This window comes from Paramormyrops kingsleyae, chromosome 7 (genome assembly GCF_048594095.1).
Source record: "Paramormyrops kingsleyae isolate MSU_618 chromosome 7, PKINGS_0.4, whole genome shotgun sequence".
Classification (NCBI taxonomy): Eukaryota; Metazoa; Chordata; class Actinopteri; order Osteoglossiformes; family Mormyridae; genus Paramormyrops; species Paramormyrops kingsleyae.
The window spans coordinates 4868331-4880821 of record NC_132803.1 but is presented as its reverse complement, the minus strand read 5'-3'; the positions used below and the strand labels follow the sequence as shown (position 1 = coordinate 4880821).

Here is a 12491-nt window from a genome sequence, read left to right as displayed (position 1 = left end):
AACAATAATATAGTACGTGTGTGTGTGCGTGCGTGCTCTGATAGTGTCATTGGCATTGGGTTAACATAATCTAGGATTTTTCATACAAATTAAAATAGGACCTCATTTTTATACAATATTTAACAAATAGATTATTTAATTCACAGGACACACGGTGTTTTTGTGCAGCGAGTTGTTGGACCGGCAGTCCCTGTTTTAATCGGCGCCGTGCTGATAAGAGCCTAAAACGTCGTAAGCCGGTATTCCGGTTTATTTAATCACAATAAGTATAACACTCGAATTTATCAAGTCAAGAAAAATGAATGCCTTTCACAATACCACCGCTTTGATTCAGTCAAAAAGAAGTCCGTTTTAATCCTGATACAAAGATAACCCTTTCTTGGATAATGTGTGAGCACTTGTTGTGCTGCCCGGGGGTCAGATAACAGGATTTGGAGGGACAGGCTGCGCTCTGATGTCTGCGCCCAGCGGAGCCGCGCTTCACCCAGACCGTGTTCATCTGCATTCATGGGGACGCGCCTGCTGCTTGGGCAAACCCAAGGGCGACTGAGAGACCCTGCAAACTCCACCGTGACTCGGGGTGCGTCCTGCTTTAGCGGGACCTCCGCTGTGATCAACCATGCAAACTGACCCAAATATGGAATACAAGTTTTGAGTGGATAGCCGCTATGTTATTCATGGATAGCTACTATATTATTAATAGATAATTATTCTACGTTAGAAACGGCCTCTCATTCAGAAACATGTTACATATACAATCCTTTTCTGAGAGTCCAAAAGCCAATCTGCCTGCAGACAAAACTGCGTCCTTTAATTTTGCACCTGCCTTGCAAATCATATAAGGCGAAATAAGGATTCGAAGAATGTTGTGTGGCGTTTCGATTTAAGTTTTGCCTAATATACACATTTTCATAGCCGTAGTGCCATCTCCAAATAAAACAACGTAGGCTACGCTTCTTGGAACGTTTGTCGTGTGTTTCTTCTGATGGCGTTGATCTTGCTAAGAAGAAGGTCATTTCTTTATAATCGCATGAAGTAGACTATTTGATTAATGTTACGTTATTGCATATATATATATATATACACACACTCACACATACACACATTAATCAAACAGTCTAGTTTATACGATTATAAAGAAATAACCTAGTTAATTCTCTTAGCAAGATTAACACCATCAGGAGAAACACACATACATTCCAAGAAGAGTGTGTGTGTGCGTATATTATATTATATATATATATATATATATATATATATATATATATATATATATATATGATTTGCTTTCCTTAAATATGAATTCCTGGAAAAATATGCGCAAAATACGTCCCCCCCACCCCCTCTGCGTTCTGCGTTTGTCTATGCCTGGCTATTGCGAACTCATTAAAATCTAAATTTCCCATTGGACAGTGGATAATTAAATGACACTCGAAATGCAAGGCCTGGTAAATTATTTGTTAGTTAACGAAGTAATCAGAGTGCTTTTGTTAAATGAGGGCCTAGCTTGGTGAATCCACTGCAAGAAAAAGACGTGTTTCCAGAAGAGACTTCACAATGGAATGGTTAATAAAGGTGAGTGCACAGATTGCAGAGTTTAATATGTGCATTATACATAAAATGTATTATAATCGCCTTGGAAATATCAGATAAATTCTTTACTTGTGCGAAACTGCGATTCCTTTGTTTCGTGAAATAGTGCAGCGATTAGCCTATAAATAATGTACAGTACTTCTGCGTTTCAATGGGCCTACTTGGTTCAAAGAGCTGAAGTAGGCGTATATGCCATACGAAATATGAAATAATAAATAAGTACTTAAATGAAAGCATTTTTATATCATCTGATATTTTTGACTACAAATATCATTACAAACTTAAATATATGGCAGGGCAACGTAAAAGCTGAAAACTTATTTATAACGTTACGGATTAATGAAACTTAGGTTTCGGATTTTGTATAGCATTAAACTAGTTATTCCAAAACGGAAAAGTGAATTTTTCAATGTATTTTGTATTACACTGTTAATGTTCTGTTTACGGAGTAAGCTAATGGCTTTTTTATGTATTTGGAAAAAATATAAATTTTATATCACCCTTTTTATTGAGACTACAGTTAATATTTTTTATTACCAAAACTTCCGCTGAATGCAGCACCTTTTGAAATGCATGTTGAGAAATTCGTTAAATACTAAGCATGATTATTTAATCTGATCTGTAATTTATAGTCTTCATTTTAAATTATGTAAGTTTACAGTTATACACAATTATACAATGCATTGGCATTTCAGTCTTATGTTTAGGTAATGCATTCATAAAATAAATTTCTCTATGGGGTTAAAACAATTTGTACACTTTTTTGCATTAGCTTATCGTGTTTTGATAGTGAATAGAAGTGTGAAAAAGATCATCGACAGTGCAAACAGGTAGCCTACTATCCCTGAGTAACCTACTTTAGGACAACGGGGGATCAGAAGTAGCATAATATTGAACATTTCACTGGAAAATTTACTTTGTTTAATTTCAGTGGCCTGCAACTATCCGATTTCAACCTTAATAGTTATTTAATGTAAGAAAATAGCCATGTAGCGACATTTCAAAAAGAAAGTTCTGGGTTCACATTGAGTTCGGTTGTGTTTCATACAAATACGTGCTTCTTATGACGGGTGCATGACAATGTCAGTGAAGTCGGATTGCATGTGGTTCACAATTACAAATCAGTTTCGATGCATCGGGACATTTATACAATCCTGCAAGCACTTAACTTTGACATTTTGACAACTGGATAGCAGGAAATATTCTTTTGGGAAATTTTTGGGAAATTCACTTGTGAATGATTCAAAATGGCGATGTAGGCCTGTCTTGAAAAGAATAGAATTTCTGATTTCGGTAAAGAAAAGTTTTGCTTACACTTTAAATGTTTTAAAGCGATTACGATAAAGATGGTGATGATAACATTTGTTATTATGAAATTGCAACAGTAATGATGATAATGGTAATAATAGTAGGTTATTATGAGTTTTGTTTAATTTTTTAAACAAACATTTGCCTGACATGACACTGAGCACAAACTTTTACATATTGTGTTTGATAATGATAATTCATCAAACTGATGTTTTTGCATTAAATAGGAGACAGCTTGTATACAAATGGTCAGAACTTATTGGTGCATATAGTTGATTATTTGCATATTAAATATGTTATATACGTTTTTCAGTGATTTTTCTACATTCACATATCTCCTGTTACAAATGACCACCCAGAGAATAGAGTTTCACTAAACGTCCAAAATGGGTTATTTGTGCCTGTGGCACTCAATGCCTCACATACACACACTTGCAGAAGAAAATCTTTTAAAGTGTAACCTTGGCCTTTGAAAAGAGCACTTGTTGTCTTTCTGTTTTTTCCCTGTAACATCTATTCTTTATATTATCTAAACCTGAGTAGAGTTTGACTTGAGTATAAGACCAGTCCCCACAAACTAACATTATAAGAAGAATAGCGGCAATACAAGTCATATTTGTTGAAAATGTTTCTTTTTTACCGGTTCATGCTGGGAAGAAGAAAAAAAAATGTGTTAAACTCAAACCAGAGATGGTTTTTGGAGAAGAGGGGATGACAACTTATTGAAAGTTCTCAAGGAATCATTTCTATTTCACCCTTCAGTGGGCAGCTGATTTGAGATTGTGTGTTAGCATAACAAAGGCGTTGGGGCCTGTGAACTTGGGGAACCTTTCGACCTCGGAGCTCCCAGGATGAATGGGCTCCCGGGTCTGTCTATAGAACTCTTCCGCAACTCCCCTCTTCGTGGCTAAATTCTTAATCAGGGTAATTTAATATAGTTTTCAATATGCCTCATCTAGCGTTGGGAAAGCATTCACAGAATAATTCACCCCGCCCCCCCCAAGCCCGCCACCCATTCAGCTCGGCGAGACGGGCAGCTGCAGACTCCGGCCTTTGAATTGAAATGTACCAATATCAACAACACCGACGGGGGGGAAAAAAAACACAAGTGCCGGGGTGGGGGGGCGGTATTGTGGGGTGCGAGCTATGAAGGAACAAGGCTGCCCTCCAACTCGATGGAACGTGAAACCCTTTCAACCACATCTAACTCCCAGAATGGGCCCGACTTAACTTGCCGGTGACAAACCACCGAGTCGATGGCGCCCCGCGTGACAAGCACTTTCCTGTTTACATACGCTGGCGGGAAAACCGCTTGGGGCTGAGTGCACCTCTGTGGCAGAGACTGTCTCGGTAAACCCCGGCGTACAAACCGCCACAAATGGTGTTTAGTTAGTGCAGTGAGGGGGGTGTGGGTAGGGGAATGTAGCCAGGCAACCCAGTCTGAGCTGCGCCACCTATTCTTGGTGTATTAGCTAGCTTCAGAGCTTCAGTCGTTAGCTGCACTGCTTCTTTCAGATGTCAGCCATTGTGAAGATTTTTTTTTTTCCACTCCGGTCACTCTGCATTGTTCCATGACGGTTATACGCTTTGCCGTCCAAGTACTTTACGTGATGTAAACATTTTCCTTTCTAGTTAGCCCTTATTATGCACAAAAGTACTTTGGCTCAGTTTTATTTTTTTTTCCTCAGGAGACAATGTGTGTATCGAGGTGTGTCTGGTTTGGGCCGTATGGATACTATTGTCAGTACCACAGTGCAGGTGTGGTCTCTGCGTGTGGCCAGGTTTTTAACTCCAAAAGATTTTGTGAAGACCCACAATTTAGATTAATTTCAGTTAAGACTGAAATGACAGATGTGCTGCTTAAGTATATACATTTAAGAATCTAAGTGTCTCCTTATTGTGTGCTGTAGTATTTGTTATTCTCTCTTTCTGTTGTGTCTGTGCTACTTATCCTGCTCTGCACACCCACACACCCCTTAACCAAAAACAAGTAGGAAAGATTTGCCCGTTTTGTTTCTTCGAATGTTAGGTAATGTTTTTTATTATTATTTTATAATAATTCTATTATTATTATCATGCTGTCAAGTTGATGTTGATTCCCAGCGATCACAGAGGTGACATTTCTGGGAATTTTTGAATGTTTTTGTCCTTTGGGTCTTCAGGGCTCCGGAGTATTTGTTCATCGCGTTGATGATTCAGTTGTTACTTCTCATCATTGTATTTCATTTAGCATTTTTTTTTTTAAACCTTATGAACCATTCTGTACTCTGCAAGATGGCAGGAGTTTGGACATCGCGGATCAGGGCTCGGGTGAGGAGCACATTCCTTCATTCAGCTGTGCCATCATATAGGTCTGGGTTCTCCGTGCCATATGTCATATAAGTCTGGATTCTCCCAGAACATTTGTCCAGAGCTTGATGCTCAGCGCCCCCCCAGCCCCATCATAGCCCTTACCAGCACTTCCACCACCTTCAGCTAACCTCACCTCCAGTCCTGTCCAGGGCTGTATTCCTCCGACACACATTGTTTGGAGAGCAGGGTTAGGCTCAGCCAGCCCCGGCAGCACTTGGGGTTAAGGGCCTTGCTCAGCAGCCCAATGGTGACGTCACTCTGCTGACCCTGGGATTTGAACTGGAGACCTTCCAAGGCTCCGTGTCCTGACCCACGGAGCCACACTCATGCTGTAATTTCTCTCCATCCATCCATCCAGCCACATTTTCTGAATATCTTATTCAATGAATGGTCTCTGTAAGTTTGGAGCCTATCCCAGGAAACATTGGCAATAAAATAAGGTACACCCTGGGTAGATACCATTACACTGCAAGGCACATTATATTGCATGCATTTTTTTCATAATAATTGTGCTAAATTCAGCATTCTACTTGAATGACAATATGTTGTAATTTAGATATATATTTTAGAATTATAAAAATTGAATTTCTATTCAAATCTCAGTACAACTGACTATAGCTGAGACCATCTCAGTGAAAATGTTATTTTATCCAGACATTGTACCATAATTTAATACATTTAATGAATATGGATCGTCCTAGCAATATGGATTTTAATTTAAATAGATTTCTCTTTCTATGCAGTAGAACATTTTACTGGATGAAAAACATTTCATTCTTATTTCAAGCCAAACAGTTACTGATTTTTCAGTAGAGTATACTGAAACTGTATTACTATATATATATATCTATTACTACATATATTACTACTGCAGGAAATATAAGTATATATGTAATTGTTTAAGAAATTTAATTATGTATGAACAGTTTATATGCTGCATTTTAATGATAAACTTATATTTGCAGATATTAGAAACTATCATAACTGACTACATAAAACATCCATCCATCCATCCATGCATCTTCTTAGACTGATAGTCCAGTACAGAGGGGCAGAGAGCATGGAAATCTCTGCTAGGAAACACAGGGCATATGGCAGGGGGAATCGTGAATATGACGCTTATCCATCAAAAGGCACAACTATAGAAAACAGACAAGTTCTAGTTATTCTCCTTTACATTGTTATAGTTTACGGTGACCTTGATCTCATGCTTATCTTGATTACTGGTTGCATGGTAAACCACAGTAAAATTCCCAACAGTTAGTATACCATTTCAAATTTTGACTATCATTAAAAACTGTGGTTTATTACTACGCTTTGGAAAAACACTTTAAATCCGGTAAAGCAGTGACCAAAGTTAGCGACAGTCTCCCAGACGCAGGTGTGCAGGTACAGTATTCAACTTGGGCTTGTTTTGTGTCGGTGTAAACATGGTAAACATGGTGGAAGGCAGCAACAGGGCTCTGGAGATTTTTAACGTTTGTATACAAGCACATTTCTATGCAAACTGTCTCCTATTTTTTATACTCATTTGATATTATTTTCATATATTTGCATAAAGTATTGGCTGTATGTTATTGTAATGCTTATGCAACCAAAAAGTACGTCGTGCTGCTAGTTTTATTTGTGGTTTTCTATGTAAAACTTGGTGAAACGATTTCAGTTTTTGTATCGGTACTTTTTAATCATTTTCAGCACATTTTAACAATATCACGATGACACTGATAACCGTGATAATTGCGGTTACTATAATCGTGATATAAAATTTTCATATCGTTTCCTCTCTAGTGGCCACATTAAGCCGAGATGGCCAGAGTCCCTCCATCCCGGCACCAGTTGCATATTCTGGAAAGCCTAATAGGCGGCCATGTTTCTGCTTGGATGAGGCTGTCACGGCGGTGCCATGTGGTAGCGTTGTGTGCTAACGCCGGGTGCAGCAAGGGCTGAGGTAAGACTGAGCTCTGGAGTGATGAGTCACTCCGCTAGGACCTGATAGGCTAAGTCACTTGAGTCACCTTAAAGTTGAAAGGGTAGCCATTCGCTTCCATTAATAGTGCGTGAAACAGGGGTGATTTAATCTCCCTTGATGTGACAGCGACTGAGATGGGGCCGTTGTTGGGAGATGACTTGTAGCTCCGTCTCGCTACTTTGTGGCCTAGCCCCAGTGGATGTGGACATCGTGAGGGTTGTGGACATTACTTTTCTACAGTAACAGGTGCACTGTGAGTGCTTGAGGAGAGAAACGTGGGCCTGCAGAGAATTAATCATCTTTTGCTGTAAGTCAGGCAGGTTGCAGAGTTCAGCGCCGTGTCTATCACAGGGGATGGATGTCATATTACCGCAGAGGTCAGGTGCCATTGCTTACAAATGATGGCTGCTGTTCTGGCTAAGTTTGGGGCGTTGCTTGGAAGTTTGAAATATGTTTTCTGACCAATCAGAACACCCAAAGTCAGATAAGAGAGCTTCAAATTTTCGCAGAGAATGAGGCCATTTTGTCTAGTCTTGACCATTTAAATGTATTTTTTTCTTCTTTTGTTACTGTTAGTGAAATAGGTCAGTGTTACCATGGAGTGTGATTGTCAAAGTGATTTTAGGGCATTCGATACTTATCTAAATGAGTGATGAATGCCAAGGATTCTCATAAAAATAGCAGAAGTACATTATTTCTCAATGACTTGCAGTGATTTCAGGCTTACAGAGTGAGCTTGCTTTGGTCCATATACAAAGCCTCAAAAGTAAATTGTGTTTGAAATCAAAATAAACTAAATTATATAGCAGAATATCAGGCTCTATTACACTTTCCTCTAGATGTATTATAAAGAATGAATTTGATTGATAGAATGCAGCAAACCAGTGAGTTATATTTATAGAAAAACTAATAAATATATAGACTTTTATCCACTGGTGAATTAACTGTCAGAAGCAAAGGATTTTATGTGTATGTTATTTTTTAAGTTTTTCTTTAGTTATTAAAAGTTTGGACAGCATGTAACGTAAGTCATTGGAGACTTAGGTGACAAAAACTGGAGCTTGAAGAGACGATTAGTGTAGAATCCCCATCCTCAAGACTGACTGAAAGGGTTCCTGTCTCACTCTGTATCATCCTATTTCATGCCTGTTACCAATCACCAGCAATGTTAACAAATAGTAATCAGAGTGAAGAATCAATCAGTTTACTAGCAATTAATTATCAGGAACAAAATAAAATTTACTTGACAGTTGGTCTACTAATACCAATTAGAAAAGATATTTAATTTGAGCCTCAAACTCCAAAGGAGGCTTTTCAGCTAGAAATAAGGTGGTGTGTTGATAGGAGAAACATTAGTTAATAATATTTCATCCGTTTCCATATTTATTATGTAGTACAGAGTGTGTCTGAGGAAACACGGGTTCGAGGCGAGATACGCCACTGGCAGTGAGCACTGTGCACTATGGACAATTCAGAAATGCCAGTTCACCTAACTGCTGTGTTTATGAACATAGGAGTGCCTAGAAGAAACACAGACAGACGTGGTGATGCTGCATACTCAGAGCCAGGGCCAACATTAATAATAATACTAATAATATTAATATATATATATGCACTGGGTTGTTATGACTAGATGGTGCGCTTTCAGCCTCAGAAAGACTGGCATATTGAATGCACAAAGAAAACAGCATGATGAATATTGATTGTAAGTAGCTGAACAGGACGAATTCTTTAAGTTAGAATTAAGCGAAAATCCAGAGTCGGCATGGCTGCCATCTACAGTCAAGGTCTGGTCACCCTCATCGCCTTGATAAGCAGTGCGATATCTGCCTGCCTGCTCCCTTTGTGGAGAGAGAGTAAGACTCATAACCCGAGTACACACAGGGATTTTGGGTCCGATTTGCATATTCGGCAGCCGTGTCACGTTTGTGCGGGATAGTCTGAGTGCAGCGTAATCCTTAACCGCGCAAAATGGGGAATAGGGCATGTTCCCCAGGGAGGGAGGGACAGTTCATTGAACATGGGTGTTTTTTCTCTGTCTCGACTGCTGATGTCTAGGTAATAATACTGTCTAGGGCATGTCTGAATCTTTTTTTATTGCTTATCATGTTTTTAGCTCATTACTTATCAGCACAAAGCATGAGAGCACAATCCCTCCTACTAGGTATAACTGAATTAGCGCACATTTACAAGCACTGTGCTAAAGCATGGATTTCATGGGGAACAACTGGTCTGGGCAAATTGAAGTATTATTGTGTATTGTCATATTATTGTCCATGTTATTTTTAACTTGACAAAGGTTATATACATTTAATTACTGTTGCAGGTGACATGTTAAAGATTTTACCTTTGTCTATTTTGAATTTTTTAATTTTGCGTATAACAAAATCATCACACTTAATTCAATTTTATTATGTGCCTGAATTATTATACAATTATTTTTCTGCAGTGTTTTATTTCCAGCACTATGTTCAGCGCAAAAATAGTTGCATCAAAGTATATTTGTTTTTATTTAAAGTTCAGACACAACAGAATGAGCTGATGGGTGTTTAATAATTATGGAGTAAATACGTCTGACAGGGTGCGGGCAGGAGGCACAGCCGCAGACGTCAGAACAATGCCATTATAGTCCCTCTGGGGGAACCCCAATTCAAATACGCTCAGATTGAGGTGCCCCGAATGTCTAGACGATCCTTCTTTTGTGGCCCGGACACCTTTTCTCTGCGTCCCCCATCCCGTCTGAATGCGTGAGCTTGACCTGTGCTTGACCTGCGCTGTCCCAGCCGCCTCTCCGTGGGAACGGTGGGAGAGTTCAGCCTGGCTGCGGGTCCCGGGACAGACCCATATTAAGGCAGAGCGGCAAGGTTTCTGCTCAGCGATGATCCAGCGCAAAGCAATGAAATGACACCTTTAACTGAAATGTTCCCTCCTCTGCTCATTTCTGCTTCTCTCTCCTTCGCTGTCTCTTCTCGTGCTTAATTTTTTATTTGTTTCATGGATGCTGTCATGAAACTGAACACCCTGAATTATTGAGAAGTTTTCTTAGCTAGTAAAATTGGATAAATTATTACACGTGCTTTGTTTACTAGAAGCAAAATTGATTGACCTAAAATTCTACATAAAGATTATCACGCAAAATCCTGCCCCTGCTTAACCACAATCCTATTTAAATTATCCAAAGACATGAATGTATTAATTATTGGCCAAAAACAACAATAATTAGCTAATGAAATGCAGTGTAATTGATAGAAATGTACTGATAAAAACACTCACGCTTGTCCATTTATTCCCATGCAAAGAATCCAGGTATTTTTCTCCAAAATGACATTTGAAATACGAATGTATAAAAAATACAGCATTTCGTGCTATGAGTAAAAGGGGAAGGTCATAGCAAATGCCCCGTTGTTTCTTATGTAGCACTACAAAGCACTACAAAAGCACCCGTTAAATAAACAATGCCATGAAATAGCATGAACAGAGCACATTTTTAAGAACTCGGGTCAGGAAAGGTGCTTTTTGAACACAGGGGGCAAAGTGAATTTTAAAGAGGTACGATTTGAGTCCTGCCTGGAAGGCGTTTTCCAGAACAGGGTATAACCTACAGTTTAGTCTGGGAACAGAGGTCAATCCAGCCCATAGAGGCCAAAAGCAGAATAAAATAAGAACTCTAATTATGAAGATGTCTAATCAGCTTCACCATCACAAATTAAACCTTAAATGGTGCCATTAGCATGAAAGGTCTGTGTGGAGATATTTAATGTCAGCAGCAGGCGAATTTGGAATAAATCGAGATGAATTTGGAGTGACGTTCTGGAGGTAGCACCGCTGTGAAACTTCAGTTTAACCTCCCTTGACCCGGGGCGTGTTGGTGCCAGGCTGGCAGGTCGCTGGCTCGCGTGGGCTGTGTTCAGAGCAGATGTGTTCAGAGCAGCCACCCGGAACTGTTTTTTCACCTTGGCTAGTGGAAAGCGGCGAGCAGAGGCACCTGTATAACCTAGATAGGGTGCGACTGCAATGCTGCGGGGCGCGTGCTAATTGAAAGGCAGGAAGTGATGTCGGTGCCGCTGCAGGGCTCTCTGGGAGAACAAAGGAAGCAGCGAAGCAGGTGGGTTAAACGGTGACATGCGCTTTCGATTTGAGGGGCGATCTGAGGGCGTCTCCCCGTCGTACATCACGGGGAAAACACACGTTTTGTCTCCAGATGTTTACAAATGTCAGGGCAGATTTTGAAGCAAAAAACAGACCTTCTGGGTCAAGGAATAAATCCAACACGACTTAAATTACACATTATTTACAAATATACATGCAATGATTTAAGAACACCAGATGTCTTTTTCTCTAGGAGAGTTAGAAGATTTTTCCTTCGCGAAATGGTAACCCTGTTTAAGTCTCAGGACTCTTCAGAAGGGTTCGAGCAGCCAAGCAGCGGTAAAGGTCACCAGACCTTAGGAATGGGTTTTCCTCTCTTTTCATTGGTGAATCACAACCTTGCTCCTCACTGGCTAGAAATAACCTTCAGCAAAGGAGGAGACGTGTCTCTGAAGTGATGGGAGGTAGGGTGAGAGAAGGCTGAATGCTACGTTTGCCAAGCGCTGAGCTTTCCACTGACACGCTCCCATTCGTTGCGTTGCTGTTACGTGTTGATTTCAATCAGATTTGACTGATCTGCTCTACAAAGGCTAAGCATAGTAACTGCATGATTTTTTTAATCTTATCAAAATTGAGTTATGACTGAAATCAGGCCTCTCAAGGCTCCGTTTTATCTTGTGACAAAATTTCAGAATTGGACTACGCTCGGTTTGGAAGAAAACAGTGTGAAAATTACACCAACTACAAGATCCACAATAAAAGCAAAAGCAAAACACTCTGTTTCTCAGTTTCAGTGTCGGCGTAATTACTGTGTTTTGCCTTCGTAGGACAGTAATCTCTCATCTTTTTCCTGTCTTAGAACCGGTGGAAAGGGAGACACTTAGGAACTTGGGCAAGCGGCTGCGCAGCCTGATGGCGAAAACGGAAAACGGAAAGGCTCAAGGGCAACTTTTATCCTCAGACCGTCAGGATGCTGAACTCTGACATGCCAACAAACACCCAAACCTAAAAGTCAAGCCCACCCGACTTACTGCACGGTCACTTTATATCTAAGTCACTTTATATTATATTTAATTAATTCCATTTTCTCTTCTGGTAACATTATTTTACTGTATTATGTGTTGCTTTGGAGCTGGCTAGCTTTGTATTTCACTGCACATTGTACCTGTATAACTGTATA

The 12491-nt window shown here is 39.8% G+C and overlaps 1 long non-coding RNA gene across 1 annotated transcript; it reads left to right on the top strand.

Annotated features, from left to right (window-relative positions):
* Nucleotides 1-1355: 1355 nt before the first annotated feature.
* LOC111860087 (uncharacterized) lies at nt 1356-12491 on the top strand. The gene is made up of 3 exons (XR_002841955.1): nt 1356-1575; nt 7042-7201; nt 12171-12491. It is a non-coding gene; the product is annotated as an uncharacterized lncRNA (long non-coding RNA).